Below are 17,545 nucleotides of genomic sequence, written 5' to 3'. Positions count from 1 at the left end.
ACCCTATAAGGATGCTACTATTGGATTATGGGTGCTATCCCATGCTTGGTTTCAGAGAAGAAGTCGTTTATATGGAAATAGCCAAATTGACCCCTTTTGGCCCCGCCCCTCAGGCCCCCGTGGGGTCAGCCCCATCATTTGTACAATTTTCAGTTAGTAGCCATAAGGATGCTACCAGTCAAATTTTGTTGAAATCCGACCAGCGGTTATGGAGAAGAAGTCGATTGTTGACGGACGCCGGACGCCGGACGACGGACGCCGGACGCTGCGGTATCCCATAAGCTCACCTCGGTCCTTCGGACCAGGTGAGCTAAAAACATTTCTGCAACGATAGACAGACAGAGCCTTATTCCAGTACGGTTCTGAAAGTCTTATTCCAGTACGGTTCTGAAAGTAATGATGTGTCTGACTTCACAATAATGTTGAATGAGTGACTTGGTCATTAATCAAATTACAGTGCACTGACATTTTACTTAATATCATTTCAATACCTCAATCTAAATTGTCTTTATTTACCAAATTGGCGAAATATGGACACTTTATAGAATAAGATATCCCAGAGGGATCTTGGTGCCAACCAAAGAATGATCTTTGTCTGACAATTGAAAGAGGGATCTTTTCTCTGCTTTTTTAACTTCAACTATCAAAATCCAAGATGGTGCATATCGGTCCCAAAATGCATTATGCATATCAAGGGCCCTAGGGGAACATAAATATTTGAGAAAGATTGATCCCAGCTTCAGCACTTTCTGAGACGGAAGGAGGGCCGGATGGACAGACCACAGACGAAAGCTATTTGAATACTGATGATGGTGGGCTAAAAATGATATCTGAAATCATGAGGTATTGTTATCTCAATCATACAAAAAAATAGTGTTCATACTTCTGTAAGCAATCTAATAGATTTTGCAAGAACATGAGGAATTTTCACATAGACTTTTACTTATATCTCTTATATATACAAACAAAACAAATCTAACCCTTACACCCTAGAACCAAACATAAGGCAGTATAACCTTAACATCCAACACACAAAGGCTGTATATATATATATATACCCTAAGACAAGACATACGCAGAACATCAGGCACACAATAAAAATATTAAAAATACATTCTTTCTTTTTTCTATCCGGATCTACAATTACGAAACTTGGCATCCAGGGGCTATATATATGCACTATCGTTAATTGGGTGACGCATGGAATAGAACCTTGATAAAAATATGATTTTGAAACTGAAAATGTCAATCAACCAAAAACTTGATTTACATAAAATACAAGAGATCACAGAGGGATCTTGGTGCCCACCAAAGAATGATCTATGTCTGACAATGGAAAGAGGGATCTTTTCCCTGCTTTTCAAACTTTTTCAAACATACTACATATGAAATTTAAGACAGATAGCTTCATTAATTTCTGAGAAACAGCAGTGGAATCCAAGATGACGACCGGTTGCCCATCTTGTTGACCAATCAGTCACAAAGGTACTATGCACAACTAGGGCCCAAGGGGAACCTTACACATGGAGTTTGAGAGACATCCCTTCAGTAATTTCTGACAAATAGTTATAAATATCAAAATCCAAGATGGCGGCCGGTCAGCCATCTTGTTGACCAATCAGTTACCAAATGCAATATGCACAACTTGGGTCCTAGGAGAACCTACATATGCAATTTTAAAAAGATCCCTTTAGTACAATCAGAGATTTAAATAGTATATATATAAAATAATACTATTTGAATCTCTGGTACAATCTAAGAAATAGCAGTAAAAAGAATTGCTAATGGAGGGACGAATGAAAGGACAGACGGACGACGGATTATGGGGGAAAGGCTATTTGAATATTAAAAATGTATATGTAAATGGTCAGAACATGTATTTGAATGGACCTATGCATAGTATAGTTAGAAATTGCTATTTCTAGTAAATATTTACGTGTAAGATACACATTTAAACTTATTCAGTACCGTTTAATGTCTAGCATAACAAGGGTCAGGTGACTCAGGTATTTTCTTTTCTGCATATTTGCTCTTTTCTGCATACAAATAGCCATGCATATGCGTAATTATGCGTCACAAACATGACAGATGATACTTCCGGTTTTTTAACAGAAGAGTACCCAAATCGGATCAGCGAGAGAAATAACCCAAAATAGGTATATTTTATGCATTATATAGTTAAATAATTGGTATGTACGATAAATATCATCACTATTGACAAGATTGATCAGTAATTTTGTGCGTCACAGTCATTTTTTAGTGTTTTTATTGAGCCTTTCAAATTCATAACACGATCGACCGCATGACGGTTTCAATTTCCGGTTGACAAACCGAACAGGTGCGCATTGTTAGATTGACGAAAATGATAATTGGTCGATATTTATTATTGTTTAGCTGCAACAATTAAATGATTTTATGCTTTAATTGAGAAATTAACCATTTCTACCCTATGTCTCTCAAAGTATAACAAAATTTTCGTAGTTTTTTTCGAATCCTGATGGGGTCTCAAGTTTATTTACTGTCGATCTTCCACATAACACAATCAGTAGATTGTGTGACAACATGTAACATCAACAACTGAAATACATACAGTGCACTTTGGTAGATTTTTTTCTTTAAAATGTAACATGCATCAAATGAATATCTATCAATTATTGTTTTTATTTATATTTACATATAAAATATATTGGTAATTCTTTTTTTAAATTATAATGTAAATCTTGCTGCCTTTTAGTGATTAATTAAAATTTAATTTGTGAAATTAATAGAAAAAAATAGTAGATTAAATCTCACACAAGCAAGAGATTTCTGGGAATTGGGAACTTTTGATAATTTTGTCTTATAACTATTTGAACTGCAGACATACATAATTATAGTCATTATACAAATCTCATAAGCATCAACAATGATCAGGCACATGTGACTGCATATGTGTAGCAGGATAAGACTGGATCGATAGTCGATGACCAAGTTGCTCAGTCAGCTATTGTTGGGAGGTTCTAAGTTTGAATCCCTGTCTGGCCGCTACGTATACATTTTCTATTTTCTTCTACACATGTATATATATGGATCTCAGGTGTACTGACATACATTGTATCTACATATTGTACGCAACCATGTCATAACTATTTGAAAAAAAAAAACCCACCCATTCCCTTCACTTTCAAGTACGATACGATAGGATTCCCTTCATGTTTACACAAGAGAGGCTTGATCCCTGATACAGTACTGTACCTGGCAAACTATGAATTTGTATTATTACTATATTATTGTGATGTATAATACATACTATATTATTTCATTATTGCAGGCCCCAACCTTCTGAAGAACTGAAAAATGTGTCTTAATTCAGCTTGTTATTATACAAAACATGATTGGTTAGTATTTTGTGATAATTATTATTGATTAATGAATGACTGCTTTAATCACTGTGTGCATGCATCAGAAAAATGGAACACAAGTACTTGGGCAACCTTGAAGCAAAAATCAATTCTCATATTTATTTTTTCATTTTAAATTTCAAAGTCTTCAAATTGTAGATCTGTACTTATTAAGTTCAATACAATTATTATATATATGTTGTCCTTGTTTCGAACAGAGTGATAAGGCGAAATACAAGGCAATAATAAATAATCCAGTTCAAGTTAAAATGTGATCTCAAAACCCTCTGACTTATATTTAACAGAAATGTGGATAATTCATTCTATCTTCAGTAACTTTATTCACAGTATTAAGTATAAACATGCTAATAATATGTAAATGAGCCAAGTCTGTTTTGTTGTCTGAGAGCTGTTCATGGGAGGCGATATTGATAGTCACTTTTCTTACATGTACAATAACAGGTTGTCCAGAAGAGCAACAGGTATTGTATGAACTTGATGGAAGGGAGACAACTGGCAAATTTAGGTTTAGTCAATAGCTTATATATATATATTACATGTCTAAGAATTATGAAAACCTAAGTGTCAGTTAACAAGATCAGACAGTATTTTTTTCTAATTAGTTGTTTATTATTGATCACATGTGTACAAGATATTTTGTAAATGAAAAACTTCAAGAGTTAAACCTTTTTTTTCTTCTATAACTAGGTGACTGTTCAGGTATCCATGACTGATTGCCAGCTCTGAAATGAAGTCAGTGCCTTCATTAGCTGAAACAAGGCTACACTAAAAGGCTGTAGCAAATGAGTAGTGAGGAAGGAAACAAAAATATTCCACACTGTTCACTCTGGCCTTCAGTATTAACATCAGGGTCTTCCTTTTGATGGACGCTTCAAAAGATACCTGGAGGATTTTATGTAGAGGTATGTCTATAAGCTATAACATTAAACATTACTTTATTAGTAAAGCTGTGGATTTTCATTTGAAATTTTAAGATTTTTTTTTCCAAATCTTAAGGCTTTAAACATTTGCTCAGAAATTATCAATATTTTACAGCTACATATGTCTCAGTTATTCTTTTTTTATTTCAGGTTTTGTAGACTTATCATCAAGGTAGCCTGCACTTGGAAATGACTTTTCATAAATTACAAACGTCAGAAGGACTTTTTCATGGGCAATTTATCAAGAGGACTTTTTTCATGGACAAACATACTGCTGCTGTTGTGTGGGAGTTTGTCACGGAGATCCAATGACCTTGTATACAACCCTTGTCTATCAAGGTGGCATACTTTGTACAGGAATGTTCCTTGACCAAACATGTTTCATTCATATTATAGATGCACTTACCCTATTTCTGAAATGGAAGTGTACAATATCTTTATTTGATGCTTATCTTTAATTGATGCTTGGATTTTAAAATAGCAGCCACTTCAATAATTGTAACTAATATCAAATGAATATTTCACTCATGCTGATTCACTTGGAAATGCAGGGTCTCACAGTAAAATTGATATGTCACTCTAGATTAAAATAAAGTGTTGATAAATAATTCTTGTTGTATTTTGCTTTCCCAAGTATCATTGATGAATTAATAAAATATACACTTAAAAAATCAACTTATTATCAGATTGTCAAATGATATACATTGTGTAAGAAAAATGAAACAGAATAGAGAAGGAAATATCAGAAACTTGGATGGCAGTGCAGTGATCTGAAAATATAAAAATTTAGAATAATACAAATTCAAAACCAATCTAATTAATTTGATAGATGTAACACGATTTATGTACTCTGGTATTCCTCGCTGAAATTTGTTTGTTCTGCTTCAAGAATGATCTCTACCAATGTCAGAAGGCCAGGTACTTGATATTGCCATGCTGGCACCAGATATTTCGATTTAAAGGTTTTTACTATTTTCCCTGTAAATAGAAAAAAAACTTCACTGACAGTGCTCTGTATATGAAACAAACTACCTCTTCTTATCTGTAGACACTACTGTTCAGAAAGATATTTTTTAAACCAGTTTACATATCATTACCTAATATTGCATTTGTATAATCTCCTTATATTTGTTTTGTTTAAAACAGTATTTAAATAATATAAATATTTTATGGTAATTTGTTAACATCTTGTGTACTAAAATACATTTTTTCATAATCAATAATACAAATAATATGAATTTGAACATTTTGTAATATTCATTTCTGTATTTCACTATTTGTATTTACATATTTTAAACATTTTATTTAATAACACATTCTCATATCTGTAGTTGTGTTTTGTATATTATTTGTTGCTGGAGAAAACAAATAATGTTACATTATAATTGATAATAGCAACATCTATAGTAAGATAATAATTATTATAAATATTAATAATCACAGATATGCAAAACTCAAAAAAAAAATCGAAACAATGACAGAAGGGAAATAACTCTTATACAACATTGAAAAAACCGGAAAATCATAGTACAAGTACCTGTTCGTTTAGAATGACTTTTTGACATGCGCAAAGATCATTGAGTAATAGTTCCAAGATGGCGGCAGAATATGAATCGTTTCTAGTGGCATCCTAAATAAAGGTATGGACTACCCTGTTCATCGAATACCTCCCTAAATGTTTCTCTATTCTTGTTTTTGGGTACATACTTTTATGTTTTGATGATATGTAGTGCAGTGTAATGGGGTTAAAACATGAGAAAATAGACCGTCGCACGGTGACATTATAGGAGATTGACTAAAATAACACCAACTTGCCGATTTCAAAGTCTTCATTAAAGCATAATAAAATCGATCATTGCTTCAAAATTTGGTATAAATATCGCGGAAATGCATTTTTATGACTATATGTACGTTTATTTTAAACGTAAAATGTGCATGCGATAAAAAGAGCAATTTCTCGAATCCGTGATCCGATTTGGGTACTGATCCGATTTGGGTACTGTGACCTTACATGTTTTATGGAAACTCTTATCGAGTCAAACGAAACACCAATGTAAAATTAAAACCAATTTCACAACGTTTAATACTTGATTTAAGGACGCGGAAGATTCATAAGAAATGTCTTATTTTTTGTTGAAAAATATGACAGCTCATGAAATGGCAGCACGCTTCCAATGAGAACTGGTCGCCTGCCATGCAGTACGTAGTGTGGCTCTAAGGCATTTAGCCAAATGATGGTATTCCAATGAGAACTGGTCGCTTTACCATGCGTGGGGACCGACATTTGCCGTGATTAGGCAGATAATATCAACTGACATTTAAAAAATACAAAATGTTCCTTTGTTAGTCTAGCTCACCGTGTATACCATCCATTATTTATGATATCCAATGTACAGTTTGTCTCGAAGAAGACCTGTTCAGTAAAATAACTGAAGTACTGACAGTTTTCACGGCGGAAGTTTATCTCTGTAACTTGCTAATTTGCGCATGCGTGCTGACGGTTTTCACAGGACTTACAAATCTCACGCGACAACGGCAACGATGTTTTGATCCGTTTCCGGTATCGCTTCGATATACAAGTACCGAGTAGGTAGGTTCCAATTTGTAGAGTTTAAAGACATTGTGTATGGTGTTACAGACCGATATTCAGCTCAAGTGTTAATTAGATATCCTACCTTGTATTAAGATCGTGATTTCACGCAAAGTACTCAGGACTATTTATCATACAATTGTGACACTTACATACAGCTTAATGCGAGTTCCTAGCAAAACCTTTAAGTTTTCATCTGAATCTTGCTTATTATTCAAGATATTCACAAAATATATGACTGAGAAACAAATTATTAGGTTCATATGTATCAATCTGATATGCACTTTGCTAAATTTGATGAAGAATAAAGAGTGTTTGACCCATTGTTTACATCGTTGTGTCAGTCTTTGCGCAACGGTTATGATCGATGATATTGCGAAAAAGTGTACGGTTTGGAGTTTGAGATTGCAACAGTTTGGAATTATTTATATGATGGCATCTCCATGCGTAATAGAATCTAACCGTAACGTATTAACCATTAGTTAGAGTTTATATAATTATAGACCCACCAGAGTGCCCATAGACCATTTTAGACGTTTTAGTGACCTAAATAAAAAAAATCAGTAAAAATCCTATTCTACATTAAAACACGCGTAGTACAATAATGTAGAATAGGATGTTTACCGATTTTTTTATCTAGACCCCTAAAACGTCTAAAATGGTCTATGGGTACTCTTGTGGGTCCACGATTACATTATAATTAATGTACACATAAATATATAAACTGTAAATAAATATCAGATCCCTAGCTATCAGATCAGAACCAGTCCAGGGGTGTAGAGATCGTAAGGGATCGGAACCCCTGGAATATCGAGGATGGCATCTCTCCAACTGAGAACGGCGCGTGTATATAAACCCCTACCGCTCTACCGCTCACTTGTATCGATCGCCGTTCTCAGTTGGGTAGCGCTGTATAATTGTTATGATTGTGCGAATGGATAGAAGATCTAGAGGTAAGTAGCATTTTGAAAGTAAAACGCTTTTCGTTTGTAATTCCTCTCTTAGTATCACTTTGCATGGTATATATATCCTAGCTGTATGTAATGGTATATGTGTATGACTAGTCTGGATTACAAACGCACAGATAACACGTAATTAGATATTTTCATACAACCAAGTCTGTTTTGTTATACTCAAAAACAAACGCCTATAATATATATTATACAAATATAGCATTTTGATGAGGTCGATACATGGTTATATCGACCAAAGAAAAAATATTGACCGAGGACGTAGTCCGAGGTCGATATTTTTCTGTGGTCGATATAACCATGTATGGACCGAAATCAAAATGCTATATTTATTTTATTATTTTTCTGGATTTTTTTACATTTTGAAATGAGTGCAAATCTAAATAAGCATCGCATTGTAAATTCTGCTTTGTTATGACAGTTACAATCTTATGATTTTGTAACATGTTTAATTTAAGAACAACATACGAAAACAGTATCAATTGATGCACTTCACGCTTTTATTACATGCACCCGGTACATGCGTTCTTGTCAATTGCATACATGTACATGTACTCGATTATACCTGTAGTTCCATGTCGGACACAGTCAATTAAATGTGTAGTTTGTTCTCCGTTGAAATAATCCACTTCGACGCCAAACATATATTAAAAGATTCAGATTGACATGAACATACATTCTATTATGCTTAGTACTCCATTTCGTAAAATAACAAGAGGCCCAAAGGGCCTTAACGGTCATCTAACTACCTTGGCAATAGTAAAATTAATTTCATATGGTGTCACTTTGTCAGGACCATGTCAGGATCATTTTCCATTTCCTTCAACAAATCTTATTTCAAACAAGAAGCCCAAGGCCTTAACATGTAGGAAATTAATCAGATATAGTGTCATGGAAACCTTCTTCGATTTGGGATCAACCAGAGATGTAACAATACTTTGTCGAACCATGTCAGGATCATCTCATGCAGATGAAGTTGCAGCCAAATCACAAAGGTAGAACTTGAGAAGAAGTTCAAAATGTGTTTTCAAGATGGCGGCTGTGGCGGCCATCTTGGATTTTGGATCGACCCGAAAAATAACAACACTTTGTCAGGGCCATGTCAGGATCATTTCATGCAAGTTTCAGCCAAATCGCACCGGTAGAAATTGAGAAGAAGTTCAAAATGTGTTTTTCAAGATGGCGGCTGTGACGCCATCTTGGATTTTGGATCGACCCAAAAAATAACAACACTTTGTCAGGGCCATGTCAGGATCATTTCATGCAAGTTCCAGCCAAATCGCACCGGTAGAACTTGAGAAGAAGTTCAAAATGTGTTTTCAAGATGGCGGCTGTGACGCAATCTTGGATTTCGGATCGACCCGAAAAATAACAACACTTTGTCGGGACCATGTCAGGATCATTTCATGCAAGTTTCAGCGAAATCGCACCGGTAGAACTTGAGAAGAAGTTCAAAATGTGTTTTCAAGATGGCGGCTGTGGCGGCCATCTCGGATTTCGGATCAACCCGAAAAATAACAACACTTTGTCGGGACCATGTCAGGATCATTTCATGCAAGTTTCAGCGAAATCGCACCGGTAGAACTTGAGAAGAAGTTCAAAATGTGTTTTCAAGATGGCGGCTGTGGCGGCCATCTCGGATTTCGGATCAACCCGAAAAATAACAACACTTTGTCGGGACCATGTCAGGATCATTTCATGCAAGTTTCAGCGAAATCGCACCGGTAGAACTTGAGAAGAAGTTCAAAATGTGTTTTCAAGATGGCGGCTGTGGCGGCCATCTCGGATTTCGGATCAACCCGAAAAATAACAACACTTTGTCGGGACCATGTCAGGATCATTTCATGCAAGTTTCAGCGAAATCGCACCGGTAGAACTTGAGAAGAAGTTCAAAATGTGTTTTCAAGATGGCGGCTGTGGCGGCCATCTCGGATTTCGGATCAACCCGAAAAATAACAACACTTTGTCGGGACCATGTCAGGATCATTTCATGCAAGTTTCAGCCAAATCGCACTGGTCAAACTTGAGAAGAAGTTCAAAATGTCTTTTCAAGATGGCGGCTGTGGTGGCCATTTTGGATTTCAGATCGACTCGAAAAATAACAACACTATGTCGGGACCATGTCAGGATCATTTCATACAAGTTTCAGCCAAATCGCACCGGTAGAACTTGAGAAGAAGTTCAAAATGTGTTTTCAAGATGGCGGCTTTGGCGGCCATCTTGGATTTCGGATCAACCCGAAAAATTACAACACTTTGTTGGGACCATTTAAGGATCATTTCATGCAAGTTTCAGCCAAATCGAACCGGTAGAACTTGAGAAGAAGTTCAAAATGTGTTTTCAAGATGGCGGCTGTGGTGGCCATTTTGGATTTCAGATCAACTCGAAAAATAACAACACTTTGTCGGGACCATGTCAGGATCATTTCATACAAGTTTCAGCCAAATCGCATCGGTAGAACTTGAGAAGAAGTTCAAAATGTGTTTTCAAGATGGCGGCTTTGGCGGCCATCTTGGATTTCGGATCAACCCGAAAAATTACAACACTTTGTTGGACCATTTAAGGATCATTTCATGCAAGTTTCAGCCAAATCGAACCGGTAGAACTTGAGAAGAAGTTCAAAATGTGTTTTCAAGATGGCGGCTGTGGCGGCCATCTTGGATTTCAGATCGACCCGAAAAATAACAACACTTTGTCGGGACCATGGTCAGGTTCATTTCATGCATGTTTTTCAGCCTAAAGTCGCACCTGATAGAACATGAGAAGAAGTTCAAAATGTCTTTCTCAGAGATGGCGCGCTAGTGGCGTGCCATCTATTGGAGTTTTAGCTTCGGATCGACCCGAAAAATAACAACACTTTTGGTCGGGGACCATGTCAGGATCATTTCATGCAATGATATTCTAGCAAATCAACACCGGTAGAACGTGAGAAAGGAATAGTTCAAAATGATGTTTCCAAGATGGCGCTGCAGTGTGGGCGGGCCATCGTAGGATTTCGTGGATCGAGACTTTGAAAAATAACAGACACTTTGTCCGGGACGCAATGTCTAGGATCATTTGCATTGCAAAGTTTCAGGCCAAATGTTGCACTGGCTAAGAACTTGAGAAGAAGGTCAAAAATATGTGAAAAAGTTTAACGCACGGCCGCACGTCGCGCGGCGGACGACGACGGACCAAACATGACGCACTAAAGGTCATTCCAGACCCTTTGGGGTTCATGATGTACCTAAAAAAATTCAATGTTGATGGAAAACATGGTTTTCTACGTTGGCTGTGATGATTGATTTAGGGATATTCACTACAATTGCTGATCTTCTGTGAAAGTATTAAAATAAACAAAATTTCATATATTACTCGTTTATGAAAGAATATTTTATCAAAAAGAATATAATATAACACACCAGACGTGTCTCTTCAATTTCAATGACAATTATACTGCCAGTTCGTAAACTTCCTGCCTAAACGCTCAGTCCTCAATACCTATTCCAACTATACTATACGTCCCTAAAGTACCCCTAAATATCAACGAATTGTCTTTTCAAATATGAAAAATTCAAAATTTCTATATTGCTATTCTAATAAGTCATAAACTGAACCTCAGTTAAGCTGAAAGGGCAAAGAAGAATTTTTATTAGATGAAGAAGAGTGGAAGCATATTTATAACATTCCTTTTAAAGTAACAAAAACGCACTAAACATCAATGCTATTCAGTTTCGTTTAATTTCTCATTATATTCTGACAACCAATTCAAATTATTTAAAGTATAATAGTAGCTAGCCCTAGTGTGTACTTTCTGTAATTCAGAGAGAGAAACAATGAGTATAATAAATGTGGGAATATCGAGAAGTACAAAATCTATTGCAAAACTTTGAAACTCTTTTAGATGCTCTTTATATTCCTTTTTCAATTAACAAACAATCTTTTCTTCTTGGTCTTCCAACTAACAACATTAATGCATCAGTCGATAATGTTATACTTTTAAATGTATATTTTGGAACTAAATATTTGTTTATACACAACACTGGTTTACTCTTATGATATCAACGCACTGTTAACAATATACATCCTATATTTTGGGAAGTCTATTAATAACTCGCTCCTTATTTAGCATCACGTGACTTCACTGACCAATGGTCATTTATGCCTAGAGGGGTCAGCCCCTATGCTATCAGTCTCAGCAGCCAGAGTGATAGAGCAGTCAGCCGACTGAGGCAGAAGTTCAGCTATTTATCTTTTCATACTTGGACAATCGTTTACAACTTTCGAGTTCGATAACCACTTCGTGAGAGACATGTTCTTACCTTACGTCAAATCCAGGTCTCCACGTGTACTCATTCGTACACGTTGTGTGTGTGTTTACTTTCATCAACAAGTGACGCCATTGTGCGACATTTCCTTTGTTTACATTACGAGCTTCGAAGTTTATCATGGATATGTTGGTGTTGTGTGATAAGAACTGTAACACTCTTCTCATAATCGGCATGTGACATTTTTTGTTTACCGCAATTACGCTTGGATATTATTTGTGTACGGAAACTTTATTTCGTATTTTTGTCAAGAAAATGGCACCGAAGAGAAAGGGAACAAACAGACCTAGGCCTACTCCGTATAACCCAGAACTTTTGGAAAATTGGACCATAGCTCGTCTCAAGGCCGCTTGTAGAGACAGGGGAATTACCTTTGCAAATAACATTCGTCGTCTTGCTTTGGTACGATTGTTAAACAATCAAGGTGACAATCATAATGATCGTTCTATTTCAAACGAGGACGGGGCCATTGATACAGATGAAAGTAGGTCACGACCGCGTCATCAAACGGAAGAGGGAAGTGCGCGATCCCATGATGCTACGCAAAACCAAGATGGCGGCCCCCATAGGTCTGACAATTATGACAGAAGTGTTGACTTCACTTACTTCGCTGATACTTCGCTGATGGCGGCCTCGTTGAAAGTGTACCACACTTGTAGAGAGGCCATTGATGGTATTTATTGATCTTGGTGGAGATAGGGTTTTTCCCCCTCCTACACCGACTTTTGAGTTCCGGCTACGCACGCACAGATATTATAGAGTTATTTACAAAAATTTAAAAGTATCACTATTAACAAAAAAAAAAAAAAAATAAAATATCTATAAATTCCAGTCATAGGGACTGAGAATATGTATCATTTTAAAATATTGGTGTCAAATGAATTGAGGGTACCCTATGTGTATACATACTAGTTAATAGATTTAGTTTCATAAAATTATGATCTATCTATAGGGTAGATTGATACAATGATATATAATGGGGAACACTGATACAAGTGGCGGGGCAATCCCCAAACAACTTGTACTACTTAATGGTAAATGAGTATATAAACCTGAGTAGACTGGCGATCAGAATTGGTCTATAGGCTGCATATGTGTTTAATAGAGTCTCTTTTGCAGTTTCCTTAGACCAAATCTATTTTAAAGTTACACTACCGGCCTCACTAAGGATGATCACTTAGGACAAACTTGTTGTTGGTCTTCCAATATTTGTTTAGCTGAGTCTTAAAGCTGTTGATTGACTTGGCGTTTACTACCTCGTTTGGTAATGCATTCCAGTGGTTGACGACTCTATTGGAGAAGGCATTTTTTGTTGTATTCAGCCTGACCTGTCTCTTGAACAGTTTGTGGGTATTTCCTCGGGTTGACTGGTATGGTCGACTACTAAACATTGTGTCTGAGACTATTTTATCATGCTTATTAATAATCTTGTATAGTTGAATCAAATCACAACGTTTTCGTCTATACTCCAGTGTAGGGAGACCCAATGTTCTAAGTCTGTCTTCGTAGGACAAGTCTTTGATATTTTTAATCCTCTTTGTAGCTCTCCGTTGGACATTTTCGATTTTGATGATATCTTTTTGTAGGAATGGTGACCAGATGGTAGTGGCATATTCTAAGTGCGGTCGTACCAGGGATTTGTAAAGAGTTCTGAATATATGTTGGTCCATGTATGTAAAATGACTTAAAAATTACTCCCATGATACGATTTCCTTTTTGTGCTGCTATGTTAGCTTGTTCCGAGAAGTTCAGCTTCTCATCTATGATCACACCTAGATCCTTTTCTGTTGAGACTTTCTGGATAGTTATGTTTGAGGATTCGTTCCGGATGTTGTATTGGGATGTTTTCTCGTTGTTACCAATCTCCATATGTTTACATTTGGTAAGATTGAGAGTCATCAGCCAGTTCTCTGCCCACTTTACCATTTTATCTATGCTATTTTGTAGTTCTTGTCTGCTACCCGAGTAGATATATTTGTTTGTAAAGTTTGGTGTCGTCAGCAAACATTTAAACGAGGCATGGCACAACTTCTGGAATATCATTTACATAGATCAGAAACAGTACAGGTCCCAGAACACTTCCTTGGGGAACTCCACTTGTTACAGGTAGACTATGGGAACATGTTCCGTTAACAATTACTCGTTGTTCCATGTCCGTGAGAAAATTTCTTATCCATTGGAGTACTCTCCCTTTAATACCATATTGTTCCAGTTTGTGTAGCAGTAAGCTGTGACATACCTTGTCAAACGCCTTGCTGAAGTCCAGGTATATCACATCGGTATTGTGCCCTTCATCCATTGATATTGTCCAGTCTTCCAGGCATTCCAGTAATTGAGTGGTGCATGAACGTCCCTGTCTGAAACCGTGTTGCTCTTTTGTGAATAGGTTGTTGGTATCCATATGTTTGACAATTTCGTCTCTCACTATTCTTTGTAAAATCTTGCTAGGTACTGAGGTCAGGCTGATTGGTCTGTAGTTACTTGGGTCTTTCCTTGAACCTTTTTTGAATATTGGGCAGACGTTGGCTTTTTTCCATGGGTCTGGGAGTGTCCCTTCTTGGATTGATTTGTTGAATATAATAGTTAGTACACTTTTTATTTCATTAACTGTTTTTGCCAGCAGCATTGGATGGATATTATCTGGACCTGGTGATTTGTTAGGGTTGATTTTATTGATGGCTTTTTCAACTTGTGTGACAGTCACAGTAATCGTCTCAAGGGGTTCAGCATAATTTCTGGTTGAAAGGTGTGGTCTTTCTCTGATTCTTTCCTCTGCAGTAAACACACTGGCGAAGTATTTATTCATAGTGTTTGCTATTTCTTCGGAGGTGGATGTTAGCTCTCCTGATGGCATTGTAACATTTCCAATCGTTGTAGCTGTGTTAGTTTTAGTTCGAACATATTTCCAGAAAAGCTTCGGATTAGTTTTTATTTTGTCAGCCAGGTCTTTTTCGTAGTAGTATTTGGAATGCCTCAGAGTTTGTGTAGCTCGGTTCCTAGCCATTTTATATTCAGCAAAATTGTGAGCAGATTTACAATGTAGGTATTTGGTCCAGCATTTCCGTTTTCGTCTAACTGCATCCTTTGCTGTTTTGGATATGTATGGTTTTGAATTTCTTTGGCTGTAAGTTTGATGTAGTGGAATGTTCTCCCTAATTTTCCCTATCGAGTTGTTGACTGAAGACTTCCCAGGCTTCCGATACATTAGAACAGTTCTCAATGTCTTGTAGTTGGATGTTTGTAAGATTTTGCCTGATAGTTTCATAGTCTCCTTTATGAAAGTTGTATCTTGTTTTAGTGTTTGTCTTTAGGGTTGCTATCAACATACACGATTAGGTCAAATGCTAGTACTAGGTGGTCACTGGAACCTAGACTTGGATTATACTCAAGATTTTCCACCATTCCTTCCTCATTTTGTGATGATCAGGTCCAGGATATTACTTACTTGGCCTTCTCTATATCTAGTCGGATATTTACGTGTTTGAAACATGTATAGCAGTCCTCGATAGTAGACAAAAATTTGTTAGCAGGGTGGTTGTTTCCGAAAACATGTAGACATAGTCTCCCAGTTGATCTGTTTGAAGTTCAAATCACCTACTACTTTATATTTGTGTAAAGTTCATAAGTATACAGCCTGTCAAAGATTTCTAGTTATTTTATTGTTGTTTCTCTTCTGTGTTATTTGGGCTCCTATAGATCTTCCAAATAAGGAGTTGGTCTCTATTTCGTAGATTAATGGTGCAAGGAAATACTTGATCTTCTAGACGGGTCTAGCTCAACGTATTTCCGAGTTGATGTCTACTCCTTAATGTTGATCACTACGTCCTCTCGTCATGTTTGCTAGCTACATACGGTTGGAGGTAGTTTTCTATCTTGTTAGTGGCGACTCATCAAGTCTAGTATGGTGTTTAAGGGGCTTTGATTAAACTATCTCCATTCTTCTAAAGACTTAAAAAATATTTTCAGTAGATATATAGATTAAATAGGCTCTATGTAAGATTAGCGCTGTCATTATTATTTTGCTTTGTTCGGGATTTTATAGGCCGACTTCGGCTCTGCATATTACTATCTTTGATTTTGTAAGGGAAATTTTTGATTGGATATCTGGATACGCTCTTCACATTTCCGGTTATCCTGTGGTGAAATCGATATCGAAGAAAAATAAGCAAGTAAGCATGGTTCGGGGAATAGCGACTGTAAAATTAGACAGGTGTAGTAACAGAAAAAAATAACAATTCAAACATTGATTAACCATATTTCGTAGAAAAGCGTTTGTTGGATAATTCTGCATTTTAACAAAGTTGTCGATTTGGAGCTGGTATGTCAGTAACTAACGTTAGGCCTAACTGAACCGATTTAGAGAAGTCATGAACAGTATACGTAACTTTAGGCTATTTCCGATATTCACAGTTTACCAATTACATTATATGAGGTCTTGCTATTTACCTCTGGTCAGTAACGCTTCCTTATTTAAGCCAACCAAATTAATAATAAACTGATTATCAAAAAGTCACCTAAAACCTAAACGCACGCCAGCAGGTAGGTGGGAGGAAGATTGGTTAATGTCCTTCCACCCGGACAAAGTGTAACGTCCTTAGCATCTTCAAACAAAACGCATTCAACCAAAGACTACCAATTATACAATATAAAATCTCCATGACCACAAATTACAACAAGTAACGGATCATGCAAATAGTCTAGGAATCACAATACAAAATAACTTACGATGGGAAACGCACCATCAACAACATAACAGCCAATGCTAACAAGACACTAGGATTCTTGAAAACGAAAACCTACAGATAACCTACACAACATATAAAAGAACATGCATACAAAGCCATAGTCACCAGACCCAAACTGGAGTACTCGCTTCCTCCCGTAGGGACCCCCACCGAGACAAATCAAATTCAAGCAAATCGAAAAAACACAACGCAGAGCAGACACCGCTATATACAACAAGCAGATACCACAACACAAGTTCAGTACAAGACATTGATGGAAAACCTCAACTGGACCTCACTACAGAACCAACGCAGAACAAGAACACGTTTAATTTTATTTTATAAAATCATACACCATCATGTGGGCAATAAACTATAGTCAAATTTCTCATCCGACAGACTTTTTGACTTCAGGGACGAGACAATCACACCCATATCACATATATAGACATAAAGCTGCCACCAAGGACATATTCAAACACTCTTTTTTCCACACACAATTAAACAATGGAACATCCTAATCCGGTGGCTACAGTACAAAGCACTACACTAGAGGTCTTCAAGTCACATAACCTAAAAACAGAAACTTGAAAGATCTAAACCCCACTCCCTAAAATTTCCTATCAAATTAT

General features: G+C 36.5%; 1 long non-coding RNA gene across 1 annotated transcript; it reads left to right on the top strand.

Moving 5' to 3' along the window:
* Nucleotides 1-2,095: 2,095 nt before the first annotated feature.
* LOC138313523 (uncharacterized) lies at nt 2,096-4,232 on the top strand. Its single transcript, XR_011207224.1, has 3 exons — nt 2,096-2,156; nt 3,311-3,377; nt 4,089-4,232. It is a non-coding gene; the product is annotated as an uncharacterized lncRNA (long non-coding RNA).
* Nucleotides 4,233-17,545: the final 13,313 nt, after the last annotated feature.

Source organism: Argopecten irradians, unplaced genomic scaffold (genome assembly GCF_041381155.1).
Source record: "Argopecten irradians isolate NY unplaced genomic scaffold, Ai_NY scaffold_0715, whole genome shotgun sequence".
Taxonomy (NCBI): domain Eukaryota; kingdom Metazoa; phylum Mollusca; class Bivalvia; order Pectinida; family Pectinidae; genus Argopecten; species Argopecten irradians.
The sequence above is the reverse complement of the archived record's forward strand: the minus strand, read 5'-3'. Positions and strand labels throughout refer to the sequence as shown.